This window comes from Drosophila innubila, assembly GCF_004354385.1.
Source record: "Drosophila innubila isolate TH190305 chromosome 3R unlocalized genomic scaffold, UK_Dinn_1.0 2_E_3R, whole genome shotgun sequence".
Lineage (NCBI taxonomy): Eukaryota > Metazoa > Arthropoda > Insecta > Diptera > Drosophilidae > Drosophila > Drosophila innubila.
Window position 1 is genome coordinate 5,047,762 of NW_022995380.1, and position 18,017 is coordinate 5,065,778.

At 40.2% G+C, this 18,017-nt stretch overlaps 1 protein-coding gene across 6 annotated transcripts in view; it reads left to right on the forward strand.

The window, feature by feature from the left end:
• Positions 1 to 3,705: 3,705 nt before the first annotated feature.
• Positions 3,706 to 18,017, forward strand: part of LOC117789638 (protein tramtrack, beta isoform) — a 35,786-nt gene continuing 21,474 nt past the window's right edge. For 2 of the 6 annotated variants that reach the window (XM_034628704.1, XM_034628705.1), the window contains exon 1: positions 3,724 to 4,701. The gene's annotated coding sequence lies outside the window, so the exon portion shown is untranslated. Of the gene's footprint in view, positions 4,702 to 15,038; positions 16,034 to 16,144; positions 16,577 to 18,017 lie in introns of those variants that run through there. The other 4 variants (XM_034628700.1, XM_034628703.1, XM_034628701.1 and 1 more) reach the window with 4 other exon arrangements.

Here is an 18,017-nt window from a genome sequence, read left to right on the forward strand (position 1 = left end):
TCCCTTTACCGTTAGTCATGAAAGTCTACGAATTTGGTCATCATTTACATATACCAGGCATTTATTATATCTAAGGGTATATATGTAGGTTAAGTGAAAAAAAGACCAATTTCTAAAATCAAGAAAATTCATTTTTAATATTTTGTTTTTAAAATAGGATCACTTTAAAACAAAATTATCGAAGCCAAAAAGAAATGTATTTTAAACTAAAACAACAATAAAACAATCATAGTTATAAAAATCTTACTTATTTTTATTATTGGCTGACTTAAATATTCAAAACATTTATTATAAGAAATTGGTCTTATTTCAAACGTTTTTAAAACGAAGATGTGTTTTCTAACTTTAATTTTATTTTCTTGACCTATTTTCGAAGCCAAAAGTCTTAGTTTTGAGACCAAAATCTTGGTTTTAGAAAAAAAAATTTATCATTGTATGCTTGTAAATTATAACTTTTCTTACTAATGTTAATGATACCAAATCTAGCATTCAATTTGCAATGGAAAACCCTAGATGACAGAAAAACCAGACCACTGTAATTGTAGAATTTATAAGACAAGTGGCAAACCAGTTCAATTCTTGGCTAAAACCTGACATTTTGTTGGGATCTATGAGCCAAATGGGTAAAAGACAATCGAACATTAGATTTTACAGTTCGACAATTTGAGCATCATTCCATAGGCTACAGAATTTAATGACATTCAAATATTATACGCTTTTTACTTAGTCAACATTCGATTTCGTTTCGTTTCAATGCAACAACAATAAGAATAATAAACAAATTGACGCTAGAGACGAGACTCCTTGATGGGCATGTTGTCCAAGTGAAAACCAGTTCCACTGAGCATAAGCCACACAATAAATAAGCAAATAAGTTGGCTTAAATTAGTGAGGAACTTGTCTATTTAAATACCCTACTATCGTCGAAAAATACCAAACAAATCAACAAAACTAAGGTTTCCATAATCTAATTAAAGATCTAAATGGTTTAGATGAAAATAAAAACATAAAGAACTATACAAATATATTTGCCAAATAAAAATAATAAATAGTACACTGATAAAAAAAATGTTCTAAAATCAAGATTTTGGTCTCAGAACTAAGATTTTTGGTCTAAAAAATGCGTCGAGAACATCAAATTCTTGAATTAAGAGAACACATCTTGATTTTAAGAACATTTTAAATAAGACCAAGTTCTTATTTTAAGAATAAATGTTCTTAAAATTAAAATCAAAAAATAAAATAAATGAAAATTATTTTTTTTTCTATTTATATTTTTTTTATTTTTAAATTTGATTTATTTATATTTTATTCTGTTTTAGTAATTTTATAAATGTTATTTTAATTTGTTACGAGGAGGATTCGAACCGCCGCCTACTGCTTCACAACTGAAGCGGCCTCTCTAACCAGAGCGCCACGGTGCCACCATTTGTTTGATACGAAATAGTATCTATTTATACTTTCCTAACAATTTAAGATTTTTATTCTTATATTAAGATTTTAAGATTTTTTAGATTAATAATCTTAGTTTTAGTAATTTGGTCTTAAAATAATCTAATTTTAAGAACAAAATATTTAAGATGAATGTTCTTGATTTTAGAACTTGGTCTTTTTTTTCAGTGTAGATTGATAAGATCTAGTCAGAAGGTGTAGGGTATAGGACTGATCGAAATAGCCATTAGGAATGACGACGCATTTGAGAATCCCACGCAGAAAGCTTATTGGATTTTTAGTCGGGCAGCAAACGGATTCGGTAAACGTTAACGAAGTGCACGACTTTGGTCTAATAAATACAACGAACGGACGAAGGGAGGGACGAACAGAAAGAGGGACGGAGCGAATCGTTGAAAGGCGAATTGTTGAGAGGAAAACGAAAAACCCCTACGCACCAGGCAAACGAAGGTTGATCAGCTCGCGAGAGTGAGATAGTGGGAGTGAGAGTGGCAGAGAGGTTGGGGTAAAGAGAGCAAGAGATAGAGACGCCTTCGTTGTTAGCTCGTCGTTTGGAGAGTTTTTTTAATTAAAAACAAATTTCGTATCAAATGATGCCGCTAAAACTGCGCTATAACAACAACAACAACAGCAACAATAGCAACAAGAGCAACAACAATTAAGCAATTAATTTATATCAGTGGCGGGGAAAAACAAGCTCGCCTGCTCACAAACCTGTTGATCAGGGGGCCCCAACACGATAACCCAGATGTGGACCCAGTCCCAGTATCTGGGCAGTACCCAGATCCCAATTGAGTATACCTTATACCGTATATACCTGCTGCCCAGTTGAAAATTGTAACTATTTAATGCAAATTGAGTCGGTCGATTACAACTTACAGGTTGTCCGACTGCTGAATAGAATCACCCTTGCATTCTGAGTAATCTGTCGTATGATTCATCATTTAATTCTCATTATTATTACAGACTATAGCGAAATAGGTTTAACAATCGCATTCTGATTGTTTCAACTATTTTTGTATTGTGCTAAATCTTTTTCAGCTTATTGTATAGCATGTCAATTCCCCAAAGAAACTACAAGTATTTCTTCTGATGATGCTCTTTTGACGAAAGTGGAAAGGTTTTAGGCTATATCAGTTCCCGAGGGTATTTTGTGCATTTGTTTTGATAAACGATCGGTTAATGATCCTTGAGATATCTGGGGTTGGTTACTTGGCTTTTGTAACGCCCATAAATGCATTAAAATATTGGAATTCCATTAGTTGGATAGGGTTCCCCCGTATTTACATTGATATGCACATACATTAAACTTAAGTGTGCAGCGGGAAAAGTCAAATGATTTCAGTTTCAGTTAGACGCGCGCTTCGTTGCGGGCACACGCTTCGGATCAAACCCGTTTTTTAATGGGATGGCATTCATAAGATAGATAGACAGATAGATGTGTGTAGTAATGCGCCACGTTAGAAATTTCCCTGTTACTATTTATAGCACCGTTTGTCGGGCAAAAACTTCATCGAGATGCAATCAATTTGCAAGTGATGCGAGCAGAAATAAACAAACAGAGCAACAATTCAATAGCCACCCACTTGAAAGAGAGCGAAATAGAGAGAGCGAGAGTCACTGCGAGAGAGTAAGTTTTATGCTGAGCGTGCAGCAAATGTTTAGCAAAAAGAAGAACAAGCAGAAGCAGAAGCAGCAGCAGCGTCGACGTCGACATCGGCAGCGACCGCGACAGCGACAGAGCGAAACGAGGACGAGCAGACCCGCTGCCACAAAACTGCATTGTTGTCATATTTCGTAATACGTACGCTGAAGCAGCAACAGCAAGAAAATGCATAAAAGGGGTCGTGGTGGGGTCGGTGAAGGGAAAGGGAAGGGGGAGGAGAACGGTGCAGGTCATAGCGAGCAAGCAAAGGAAGCCAAATGAGGAGCGAACTCTGTTCAGTTGATTTCAACATGCGCTTATCAGACCACACTGTTGGAGAGTGGAGAGTCAAAACACAAGAGCGTAAAAGCATGGAGAGAGGCAGAAAAGAGCGCCAACGCAGCAGCGACTGAATGCTGCTGATTTGTATTGGTTTACTAGTGTGTTGGTGAGTGTTTGTGAGCGCCAAGTTAAAATGTCAAGTTGCTGGCTACGTTCTCTCCCTCTCTTTTGCGTTCTCTCTCTGTCTTTCTCTCTTGCTTTCTGTGTGTGTGTGTTGTCTTCTCTGGGCCGACTGCGGCGTTTCAGCACTTTGGCTGGTTTCACTGGCCGCCAAGCCATTCAAACGCTCATTCCATTCCATTTCATCCGCTCGTCCGCGTCCGTCAACATCCCACTTAACGTTTTTTTTCTGTCGGTTTTTGTCATCTACGAACACACGAAGGCTTCGTCTCAGCTCGGTTCGGCGCGGCTCGACTTTACACACAAACAAACAGTTGGCCATTTATCACATTTGAAATCCGCCATTACAAAACACAAAACGGGAGCAGAGCAAAGCAGAGACGATATTATTATCCACCCAGCGGCGACGACATCGATACCAACACCAACACCAACAACGTCGTAAAACAGGCGCGCGTGTTCGTCGTCGTGGCAGCCCCTCGAACATACACTCACACAAGCGCACACACATATACGTACACACACACACACACACAGATGGATTGACACTCACGCATACTAAGAACGACTCACATCGGCTCCATCCAACTCTTCCGCCCAACACCCCCCTCCCAACCCCAATCAGCCGCCCTGACAGCTCAGTTCGGTTTTCGTGATCGTGCTCTCGTTCTCGTCCGCTGTTCGTGTCCAACGACGCGACGTTGACGGCAGCAGCAACAGCGGCAGCAGCAACAGCAACAAACATTAACATTCAGGGACAACGACAACACGGCGACGGCGTCTGCGTCGACATCCCTACGTTTCAGTTCTGATTGGAGGTTCGTGCGCCGCCGTTGCTTGCACGCGGCGATTTCTCAGCTCTGCTCAGCTGTGGATTTTATTAGTTATTTTCAATTCCGTTTTGTTCGCCTTCAAACTTATTAACCACCCGCTTCTGTGTACAATTAGTTGCAACTGTTGTCTATGTTTGAAAATCATAACAATAATAACAACATCGAACAACAGAATAAAATTCAAGAAAACGAACCCAAAAAGTGCCTCAAGTGCTTGTGTTCTCAGTTTTGCAAAACTTTCCAACAATAACAAAAAAAAAAAGCTCAGTGCTACAACTTCAAGCGGATTACAAAAACTTCCAAGAATCGGTAAGTACAGAGAAGATGCAACAAGCAATGGACATGCAATATGAATTAGAATATCACTGAATATGTTACACCATAAGTCAGTGGGTCTCTCAGCTGTTTCCTAGAATTTCTGTAAACAGTTGCATACGTAAATTAAAATTGAGAATTTTTATTAAATCGACTTACTCATTTCCAATGTAACAATAATAATAGATATAATTTGGATAGTTGGCATATATATAAAATTAGTAGTATTCCGAAAAGTAAAGACGGATTTTGGAAATCAATTTCAGGAATTTGAATATTTGATATATTTTATATTGATAGTATTTTAAAAATCAAATTCAGGAAAATTAATACGTTTTGACTATAGCCAGATTTGGTGTGATTAACAACTACAGTTAGCCAGCAAATACCTGGTACGACTCGATTTACAACCACTTACACAGCGAAGGCAGTCGGGCATTTTGTATCTAATAGTAGAAATTACATCCATATGTATGTAGTTTTGTATACATAAGAATGTATGTTCATAGATACATAGATACAAATTGGTTTGTTGTTGCTTTTCGGTTTTGCTTCAGTGATCTTTGTCATTTTCAGTCTCCCATTTCCTTTTTTTTTATTATTGTATTGTACACAATTCGCTACTGCACAGCCAACGAGACGAGGCAAGTCATTCAGCCCAATCCCAACAACGATCGGAATCGGATCGGATTGGATCGGATTGTACTCGTCAGTTGTCGTCAGTGCCCCGCCAGCCGCACCCCTTTAAGAGAGAGAGAGAGAGAGAGGGGAGGATGTTGATGGGGAGGAAGTCGAGTGGGGGTCCAAATAGATCCCCAATTCGCGTGCAGTAGCTGACACATTCCATTCCATTCCATTGCCACTGCCTGTGCCTGTGAGTCCATGAGTCTGCACGCTAGCAACAACAAATCATTTCTGAATGGAATGGAATGGAATGAGTGAGTGAATGAGTGAGTGAGCCTATGTAAGTTATTCTCTCTCTATTTCTGTATTTATGCAAATGTGTTTGCAGCATTGCAAGTTACGCTCCTATTGCGTTGCAAGTTCCCAACAACATCGTCACTTCCGCTGCGGTGTCATGGCAACCCTGGCGCATGGCAGCTCTAACACCTGTGCTTAGACCACACACACACATACATTCGACTTATGCAAATCACATTAAAAGCGTATAAAAAATCCAATCTCCAATCTCCATTTGCCTTTTTGTCAGTTTAACCCACTTCACACACACACATACACAGCGCACCACAAATACATACAGCAATAATGAATTATTTTATTGCAATGAGTGAAAAAAACGCAAAGGAAACATACTCAAACAACAACAAAAATACCAGCAAACTAATCACACATAAATTTTGCTGTTGTTTTGTTAATGAAACAGCGACAAGAGCCAAGAGCAACAACAACAACAATAATAATATCAATGAGAGAGCGCCGCGCTCTCAAAGAGCTTTTTTGCGCACAATTGGCGCTCAGCTAGAGCAAAAATTATGCTCAAATTATAACTGTTGTTCAGCCGGCGATCGAAGCAATTAAAAGAGAAAGAGCACAACACAAATGAGGAGCATGACTAACACATTTTAACTGTTGCTACTGTTTTCTGTGCTGTTGCAAAAACAATAACAACAATTATGACAGCTGTAAGCTAAACAACAAAAAATATATCAAGTAAAAGTAACCCAACGGACACCCAAAAAAAATTTACACTCACACAAGCGCAAACTCGCTCTCCTTCTTCTCCTGCTTCTCCATTTTTCTAGCTGCGCAGATTTCGAGTGTTTTCGTTTTCAAACTCAAGGCGGTTGTTTTTTATTTTAATGCTATTTTGTAGACAATTTGTATATTTGTTGTATTTAATTTGTATATTTAATATATTTCGCCGAATTTGCACCTTTTTTTTGTTCCTTTTGTAAAAATGCATTGTATTTATTTTTATTCCACAAGAGCAGCCGAAAGAAATGGGACTGAAATGACTAAAACTGCCAAAAATAAAGTAACAACAAATTGTTGACAATGCGCTTAAAGCCGAATCATATCGCTACATCATTTTGGCTTCTTCTCTGCCTTTCAACTGAATTCTTTACTTACTCTCTCGCATTGTTGTTGAGTGCGTTTCTGATTTTTATCACCTGACGTGCTGCGCTTTTATCTGAAACGGCTCATCAACTTGAAAGAATGTGATCCACACACACTCTTACACGCACATACAAATGTTTTTAAGGCTTCGAGGCTCTTCTTTCAATTGTTTGAGTTTGCTCGAAAACTCTTACAAAGTATTAATCTCGAGCAGCTTTTTTTCGAAATTAACCCTCGAATCAACAGTTGCTACATCAACTCACCAAAGGAAAAACTTCGACTACTGCAAGCGGAATTTCAAAAGTGGAACACAAACAAAAAGTCCAAAAGCAGGCGAAAATACAAAAAAAAAAAGAAAAGAAAAGGTCAGTGACCAAAATATGTTTTGCAATTGAGCAAAAGCAAAAACAACAACAAAAGCCCGAAAAAATATACAGAAAAGAATGTAGCAAAAGCAAAAGAAGTGATAGCAACAAAACACTGAACAACATTTTCGGATTTCATCAATTTTTCATTGCCGATTCTTTTTCTTTTTGGTTTATTTTTTTTTTATAATACCAAAGGAAGTGGGCCAAAAGTTAAAAGATATCTGCAACGTCTTTAAAAAGGATTTCAACATTATGTCTGGGCCACGTGGCCTGCTTTTTTTTTCTGTTGTCTTAAGCCTTTGCTAAGCCCTCGCACAGAAAGAGAGAGAGCGAAAGAGAGAGAGAGAGAGAGGGAGAGAGTGAGTGAGTTTTGCACATCCGTCTGTCGCCTATTTATTTTGTAAGCACTTTAATTCAATTAACGCCGCCGGCGTCGCTGCCAGCGCAGCTCAATGTCCAATGTCCACGTCAAGTATTCGCCCAGTTGTGCACAGGCTAAAAATCGTTTCCTATTTTGCATGCGACAGCGAATGGCCAAAGCAAAAGCTGAAGCAAAAAGGAAATGGCAAGAGCAAAGCAGCGCAGTGAGGACTTAAGATTGTGGTGTGTGTGTGTGTGTCTACTCTCTCATACAGTCACATGTACATACATATGTATGTATGTATGGCCTGCAGAAAAGGCAACATCAGCAAATAAAAATAAACAGCTACGAAATGCAAATGAAATGTAATTGAAAACGTCGCTGTCGCCGTTGCTACCGCTGCCGCTGCCGCTGCCGCTGCCGCTGCTACCCTTAAGCTCTGGGCAGGGGACATTGTCCGTTTATGGAACAGCGACCGCACAGTGGTGCGACAACACAACAAATGCCAAAATATACAACAAGGGAATATCAATTAGGATGCTGAACTATTTGTTTTTTTTTTCCCTCTAAGCAAAGCGTGTTTGCCACACTGTGCAGCACGCACGGCAAAGAGCACATGACAATAAGCAAAAGCTGTGTGTATATTTAATCCTCTCAAAGAGGATTTTTAACGAAAGCGGTCTCTGTTGCGTTTCTGCCATTTGCACACGACACCAACACACACACAAACAGACACACTCACACATACAAACAAGCGGACTGGCAGGCAGACAAACTCAATAACAAGCAGATATTTTTCCTCGTCGTCATCGCTCTGTTCGCCTACAAGGAGCGCGCATAAGAGGAAAGTCACCTCTAAAGCGCATAGCGCAAATATCCCCAACACAGGCGCACGCACATACACACTTACGCACACGTGCACTCACACATACACTCAAGCGCACGGACAGTGCGCGATAAGCTTAATTGAGTGCGCCGCAGCAGCTAAGGTGGAGCAGAACAGAGCAGAGCAGCGAGTGTCTGGCACACACAATTTTATCAAGGGGCCAAACGTCGACAGCACACAAACACACGCACACACACAGGCAACAGAACTCTTACATGCACATGGTCGCGCCAGGAGAGCAGCAAGGAGAATAACAAAAACAAAAATATGCACGCAGCAGCGACACGACGACAGCACTGGCAGCGAAATTCGCCTTGAGCACAGCCCCCCACCAACCCCAAGCATATGAAGAGAAAGCAGCGAACATTGAGTGCTTTTTTTCGCTGTCTCTGTCGCTGCCTGTGCTGTTTCTTTTGTTTGTTGTTGCTGCCGCTGTAGCTGTCGCCGCTACTGCCCAGCAGAGCCGAGCGATCCTCATGTGCGCCTCGTTTACTCGTTCGTTTGCTGCTGTTCTTCGATATGGGCGGTGCGGGTGGACATGGATATGACACATATGTACATACATACATACAGACGGACAGCGCACGCAGCTGTTTTACAATTTAAGTACATACGAGTATGTGTGTATATGTATTTGTATTTACGTATATGTATGCTTTCCTGAGGATTTCTTGCTGGACGCGGTATTTGGGTCACCTTTTAAAAATATACATTTCTAATTTCCATGCCCAATGCAAGGAAGCGACACAAAATTTAACGACCCTGTCTTTGCATGAGTGTGTGTGTGTGTGTGGGTTGGTTTGCGTCATTGGCAATCCCAAATAAAAAGTATTGTCGTCGTGTGCTCTTTTTCGTTCGCTTCTACTCTCGCACGCCATGTTATCAAAACTAATCGAAGTGAACGAAACTTTTGCCGTCGATCACTTTGCTTGCTCCTAGCAAAAGGCGCACTGCTCTCTCTCTCTCTCCCTGTCCCTGTTCCCCTCTCCATCTCTCACTTTAACTCTAGCGAAAAGAATTCTTTTCACATGAGTTGCACCGCAAACGGACTGCGGTTTCAAGTTGCTTTTATCTTGTATGTCCATATCAATTGTACATTTGTACATTCCTCCGTGTGTACATTTGAATGTATGTACATATGTATATATATACTTCCTTTAAACACCCGTTATCAGTTTCAGTTCTGTGAGTTACGAAAATTTCACTGACAGTCACAAAATTTCGAATTTGCACCAACCACATCAAAGGCGAATCGTTAATGAAGTAAAATCAGCAGGCTTAACAGCGACAATAACATAAGAATTTGTGAAGATGTTATTAACATCTGGCAATAATTAGAATGTGTTTCTAATTTGAAGTAAGACTTTTTTTATAGGCCATAAATATAGAGATTAATTTCGATTGTTGAAGCTTAGCAACATTAGCAGCAATTATCGATAGGAGAAACTGCATCTTCACAGGCTCTATCATAAAGATGACATTCTATCGCCAGAATTGCTTATGAATTAAAACTACGAGTATGTTCAAAAATAATGTTTCAAGAAGAACAATTTACAAAGTTAATGGAACTAGAAAAATTTATCAAGGACCCCCAAATCGAGTTGACAGGATGTGAAAAAACTTTTAGTAATCTGACAAGTGGCAAACTTTTCGTCTAGTTAAGAACATAATGCAGAAAGTTTTAAAAGCTTTGCAAACATTTTCAAATATTCCATATTTTTTTAACCTTGCAAATGTTCAGAGGCGAACAATATTAATAGATCCGATCAGAAAATCGTGTTTCTTCTATGTAAGTATTTAATGTTATCATAAGAATAAAATTCATTCACAATTGATGAAAGAAAAGTGTTAATTGTGTAATATAGTTAATGGAGATCAGAACCAAACTCTAAGATGCATCTGAAATATGCCAAAACGAAATTACATATTTATTTGTTTTACAACTGCAAAAAATCTACAGTGATCTTTCTAAAGTAGGTAACGCTTTTGTGGAATGTTTGCTGAACTGTGTTAATGGAATGTTTCCCTCCTCCAGTTGATTGCTTGACTTTTTCGTTTGTAAACGAAAAGCAAATGCATGACCCGCATTTACATGTCTAAATTAAGGACACCACCATAAAAAAAAGCTCGCCAGAGAGGGGGCAAAGTGTCTCTAGTTGTTGGATGTGTGGGCCGAGGCGTGAAGTAGGCACAAAAACATGCATAGATCAATAATGGTGACAGGCCACCACATGGCGGTGGTCGCTTCGAGCGGGCAAGCAAAGAAAGAGAGGAGAAGAGAGATGTCGGGGAACTGCGGCCAATTGTGGATGAAAGAAGCGCCCTTCTTTAGTGCCCCCAACAACAAAAACAAGCAGAGTTCCATGTGTGGCTGTGTCTAAAACATTTTTATGGTTGACAAAATGTCAGCGAAACTGACATATACATATATGTATATGTATATATGTATTTGTACATACTTATAGATATTTTGTAATCGACTGGCAAGCAAGTAAGCCCCGCTTGCGATCCCCAAAGTTGGCTGACAGCCATCGATGGTTGTTGGCCAACAAAATAACAAATCAGTCAGCAGCTCAGCCTCAGCCAGCGATCCAGTTGGCGATTGTCGAGTGAGCTCACTGAAGCGACAGTCGTCGACGGTCGACAGTCGACGGTAACGAGTTTTGCTATTTACAACATTCGACGTCCGCAACCCGCCCATTGTAGGCTCCCTAACCCTAGACCCTCCCGCCTAGACCTGCCCTATAGAGCAACAGTTTCACTCCCTTCAGCGAAGAGTTTGAGTTTCGCTTTTGCCTTTGTTGAAACTCCTCCGCAAAAGTTTCTTTATGCCTAACTATAATAAAACCAGTATACAAATATATACATTTACAACGATATTTGTATATAGAATAGCAAAAGAAATTGGAAATACATAAGAATAGCAATACGTGTTAATCTAACCACAATGGGCAATAAAATTCCTTATTTCATATGTATTTTTGACAAATGTATTAAAATTTAAAAAGCAAAGATTATAACAAAACTGGTATTCTACATTGATTAATATTATGCTGCGATAATTCAATGCAATAAAAATTATAATGAATGGAATTATGATTTTTTAATATAATCCTGGATAATTATTAATAAAAATATTAAGAATTATGATAGGCGCAGATCACAGTCACTTAAAAAGATAATGTATATCCGTTTAGAACATAGTCGCCGCTTGATAATTCTGATCTTCAAAGTTGATCATAGAAACCGCTAAATTTCCTTGGAGTTGTTGCTTTTGGCCCACTGTGCGTCATGGGCAGTGGTCTGTGGTGCGTGTTTGTGTCTATTATTAAATTTCTCTATGCACTAATACGAATACCCAAATCACGCATACATCCTCACATACTTACATCCCACATCTCTCTGTGTGTGTGTGTGTGTGCCCACGCACACTACTACGACTCGGTTACATTTCATTGACAGTTTCAAGCCATCGGACATTAGCCAAGAGCTTTCGATTTGAGCTTAGGACTTTGTTTTCATATAAGTAAATGCATACATATGTATCTATTTATGGTCTGCCCACATTTCTTACTGCCTTTACTACTTCTTCTTCTACTCATTGCTGGGCGACCTTTTCTGTTAGCATTTCAAGCCGAGCTTTTTCTCTCCTCTCATTTCGGCTTCAAAGCTCGCTGTGTGCCTACGAGCAAAGGAATTTTTACACTTGCACACAAAAGCCAACGTGAAAGAGCTAGAAACAATAATAATAACAACAGCAACAACAACAACAACGGGACTTTATGACGAACGTCGTTGTTGGAAAACGAAACGAAGACGTAAAAAAATAATATACTTAACTAAGTATTCGTATGTATGTGTGTACAAGAGGCAAACGGCTCACACAATCAGTCAACAAATTGTCGCTGGAGGAGCGCTGGACGGAGGAAGCATTAGAAAATCATAGAGCAATAGAGGAACCAGCGAGAAACAGTTGGCGGTTAGCGGGCCACAACGAGGCCGAGACAAGACGAGGCAAAGACGAGACGAGACGAGAGACGATCGTTAGCTCTGCTAGGGGAGTTGCTTGTAGGGTGGGGAGTGGTGAGTAAGGAGAGAGGAAGAGAGGCAGAGGGAGGGCTGCTGGCAGCGGTACATGTGTTTGGTGCCAACCTGCGATACCTGTTCCGCGTGACGGCAGCAGCGACTGAGGCAGCGACAGCGACAGAACCCTGCCAGTTAGTCAGTTGCCGCAGTCATCAACAGTTGGCAGTTGGCTGCCACACACAAACACACACACACACGCACGCATACATGGACATGGACATGTTCGTCTAACACTATTGTCGCTCTCAGCCAACTCATTCACTCGTTTTTGTTGTTTACACAGCAAATAACGCTGTAGGAAATCAAACAGAGACCCTCCCTGTCTCGCTCTCTCTCTCTCTCTTGCTCGACCTCCATCTCACTCTTGCTCGCTCACAATCTCACTTATTGTACATAGACTCGACTCAGAGAGACGCAAGCTCCACAGGCTGGGAGCACGACAACTCTGAACGGCTTTTGATTGTGGGGGCGAGATGTGTGAATGTGGATGTGGATATCGATGTGTGGGCCATGTGTGACCAAAGTGTCACGCACACAGAGCAGCCCCCACAACACAACATCCACAAACGACAACAACATCCACGAGCTAGAGCATCAACCTACTTTTGGGCTTAACATATTGAGTAACAATTGGCAACCGCTCAGAGCGAAGAGACAACATTGCCTCAAATGCTCCAGTCCCACAACAATCGCCAGGCAACATTAAACAAATATGAATCCATTCATTTGATTGATCTCGACGTCAGTCTCCAATTACCGTATATAGTTTAAAAAATATATAAATTACCCAGTTTTCCATAAATGCTTGTTAGAAATGCTCAGCACGCCAGTTTCACCGGAAGATTGCAAATTAGATTAAGAAACTATAGGAAAGGTTATCTTTGACACGCCAAAGATTTGATACCCTTGCATACTTTGTTGGAAACACCAAATATTTTTGTACTAAAACTTCATTATCGAATGATCGTTTAATAAAGTGGACCAATTTTAATCAATTCAAGTCAGGATGTAGAAAATAACGCCAAATGCATATTCTGTAAGATTGGTTTCGATATCATAAAAAACAAAGTATTTCGAACTAAATGTTTACTTTCTAACGATCGTTCCTATGAAGATCCGATCTGGCCGGCTTCCACATAGTATTGCAAAAAGACGGTCCTGTATCAATCTTCATTGAGATGCCGTCAGAATTGAGCTGGCATTCGCATCGAAACAGATCCACTTATCTTATCAGGAATATAGTTTAGTATATATTTTTTTCATGAGTTACACATTTCGTGACAAATTCGAACATCCTCTACAAGGGTATAAAATACAAAATAATTTGCGTTAATTTTCTGGGAAATCCCCTTTTTGTAAGATTTGGAATTGTCAGAATTTAATTGTACGGATGCTACTCGATCTATGTATATATAAAGACAGGCTCTTCCATTACATCGTTCCCCATTTAGGAGGAAGTCGTCGAGCATAAGTAGAGTGGGTAAATTTCAGATAGATACATAAATATTAGAACTGAGACTATGTAGAACAATAATAATGGAAAAAAAAAGATAGTAACAATGGGCAACAACACTGTGATCATTCGTGGCAAAGCTCCACCATAAAAACAACAACATCCAACTCAAAAGTAGAAAAAATTAAACAGACTGCAAAAAAAGCAACCGACAACACGCAATAGGGCAAGGCAAACAACAACAGCGCCAACGGCGGCGGCGGCAGCAGCAGCAGCGGCAGCGGCAACGACAACAACAACGACGACGACGGCAGCGATCTGAGCTGAGCCAGCAACAGGAATTTACGATTCAGTGGCTACACTGTGGTTGTTGTTGTTGTCGTACCTATGTATGTACATAGAAGTGTATATGTGTGTGTATGTGTTTACTGCTGGATACGTATTGTATGTGTATTTGTTGCTATTTCACCTGGGTTGGGGCGCTGGGTGTGTATGTATGTATGTGTGCGTAGCTTTGTGCATGGATCTTCGCCAAGGTGTGCCTGTATGTGTGTGTGTGAGAGCCTATTAGACGAAACATTCGCTTCCGTTGTACGGTTAATTGTAAGGTGAGGTTAGGGGTGGGTAACTGGGTACCGTTATGCGTAATGTGATTAAAACACAAAACTGTAATTAGAAATTGACAAAAACAAATAATGCGTAGGATAAGCAAAGACAAAATACACATGCAAACGTACATACATATACATATAATTTTGGAGAGCTTTCAAAGTTTGCCAACTGCGCAGCGCTTATAGGATTCCAATTAGAAAATTCGTCACTCGCCTGTACGCTTCACTTGTAGAATTTACAGTTGCTTACGTAATCCCTCCAACACTTGCGCACAAGCAGCGAAGCAAGCGCCTACACACAAACGCTCCTGCGCACACACATACAAACATACACACATAAGTACACGTAAACACTTACATACATGCATAGATACACATAAAGCTAACCGCGACAGCGACAGACAAATTAAGTTTTCGTATGAGGCCTGCGTCTGCGTCGCTGGCTCAAGTTTCCACATGTTTTTCCAATTGCCGCAAAAGCCAAGCCAACCACATACACACACACACTCTCAGACAGAGACACTTACTGAGAGTCAGATGGGAAAACCAAAAGGCAGCGGCCCAACCCCAGAGCAGCCTGACAGCCGCCCAACCCAAGTGACGCCTATTGCCCTTACAATTACAACCACAGAGAGAGAGAGACTACAGACAATCAGCGGCTGCTGCGGCTGCGACAGCGGCGCGCACCCAAAGTTGTGTTTCTAGCTTTTTCTTTTTCCATCATGTTTTTCTTTTTAACCCCGTTTCGTCAACGTTGTTGGCACGTCCGTTCGTCCGTCCGTTTCCCCCTCGCATGCCCCATCGCGTGCAAGGGAAATTAAAAATTCAAAAAGTCAAAGGCGCAAGCGGCGAACCGTCGTCCGACTGAGCGAGAGATAGAGAGAACGAGAGAGAGAAATAAAGAGTGTAGCAAACATAATACAAGTGTAGAGAGGGAGAGCGCAATCCATTGGAGACTTGGGGACCCAGCGAACAAAAACTGTTCGTTCCTTTTGTGAGAGCGTAACGTCAACTGCGACGCTGGCAGCGCTGCCGCAGCAAAACGACGACTGCGGCCGACGGATGTAGGATTGTTGGCTGTGTGCTGTGTGTGTGTTTGTGTGTGCATGTGTAGCAAGAAGCTAATAAGCGGGCAAGAAGAAGAAGAAGAAACAGCAGCAGAGGCCTCGGCCGTCGCTTGGCTGTCGTTTAGGAGCCGAGGATCGCTCAGTCAGTGTATTGGTGTCAAACGAGACGGACGAATTTGGCGGCAAAGAGATTTTCATTGCGTTTCGCTCGCTCGTTCGTTCGGTCGCCCCCTCTCTATCTTTCTCTCTCATACTGAATTGTGAAAATTTCCATTTGGAAATTGGGCAACGACAACAAAAACACGTAAAAGCAAAATTAATATTAAATAAAACGTGCAATCAAGTAAAACTTTACCAAAAGGAAATTCACAGGCATCAGCACCTGATCAGTAAACGGAAACGGAAAGAAAAAATGGTGCAAAATAATTCTTATTTAACAAACATATGTATCTGTCAAATTGTGGAATATGACCGCTTTAAAATTGTTAAATGTATTTTGCCGATTGATTCTGTTTCAAAAGTCGACTTTCCTTGTGAAACGCTCCTAAGAATTTGATTATGTGCTTGTATGTATGTCTGTATGTGAGTATGATTATGCGTGTGTGTGTGTTGGCGTACAAAAGGGGGTGTATAAATAAGCGCATGTAAAGTGATCTCCGCAGGGCCTCCTCCCACCCCTAAGCGTTGACTGCTTATCATGCGCCCTATTCGTGTGAATTTCGGCCTGTGTGTGTGCGAGCGCCTGTGTGAGTGAGTATATGTGTGTGCGTGCGTGCGTGTCGGGGCTGCGCAGTCGGCTTCCTGTGCGAGGACTTTGACTTGCTCATTTCATTCGTTTTTACTTGTTCATTCGTTCGTGAGGCCTGCTTAAGTGAGGACGTGTCAGCGGCTTCTCTTCGTAAACAAAAACTTGAAACTCGGCAAAAATAATAAATAAATAAATACCATTGTGAATAAAGTAAGCAATTTTGGTAATTTTAAGTGCTTAAAATTATAAACGTGCGTGCTCAAGACACAACAAATTCAACACAATATCGAGATGAAATATGCACATACTTAAGTATGTACAAACGTTCGTATGTTAGAGCACAAACAAAAACTGTTCATTAATGCCACTGCGCTAGATCAGCGAACCAATTTTTTTCTATTGCTGCAAAAGCTGCAGTGGAACTTTGAAAAAGCTCTCTGTTCGATTACTAATGTGTTTGCATGTGTGTGCGTGTATGAAAGAGCGGCAATGTTTTTCTGAACAAATATGCGGCAAGTGTTTTGCGCTCTTTTACTCTCTGACTCTCTCACTCTCTGTGTGTGCTTCTCGTTCTCAGTGAGTTGTCTGACTGATGGGCGGACCATTCAATTAATTTGAACAAGTGCACTACAAAACAATAACAATTACTACGAAAACTACAATAACAAAAGCAAAAAAAAAGTAAAAGCATAAACAAAAATGGAAAAACAAAAAGCATGTGTAATAATTTGACAGCAAGTGAAATTGTAAAATGAATGATTTTCAATTAAGTGTACAAAGCAGACGCTTTGCGATAAGATAAGAAGAGCGCGCTAGCGATGGCAAATATTAGCAAGTGTACAGGGGAAGGAAGGCGACTTGAATATGTATGTCTCTTTGTTAATGTGCGTGTGTGTGTGTGTGTTCATGCTAAGGAGCTTGGACCAAACGCAAAGAAGACGAAAGAAAAAAATGTGATAAGTGCTATGAACAATATTTATTATAGTCTCTTTCTCTCTCTCTCTCAGTGTGTGTGCTTGTGTGTGTTACCTAAAATTCCATGAACATATGAACATGGATATTATGAAGCTGGAGCGTTCTACCAAGTTTCTCGTTTTTCGCTCATTGCCACTTCTGCTACTTCAATTTAATGACTTTTGCTGCTGTGTAAACTTTTGTTCGTTCTCCTTTACACAATTTACGTGCCTGCCTGTTGCTTTGTCGTTTGTGTATTGTACATACATACGTACATTGTGAGTGTGCCTGTGTGTATGTGTTTGCGATTTAATTTGTTTCTCTAAGCTTCCACACCCTTTGGCAAGTTTTCAAGTCAACGTCGTGCTCGCACAAATACAAATACAAATACCCATACATACATATGTACATGTACAACAACAACAGTTTCTACTTCGTCCCACATAACCTAACGATCAATCCCGACATCCCAGTCGTACTTTTTGACAATTGTAACGAGTACAAAATATGAACATCCTTTGCGATTATGAATATTTTTTCATTTCGTATACCCAGCAAGCGATTGAAAGATCATTTTAACAAAAAATCACAGCGATAAATGATTAAACTGAGTTTAATCTTATGCGATATTTTAAAAATATTCGAAAGTTACTTATGCGTATGCTCAAATTATAAAAAATAAATCTAGAAATCCATT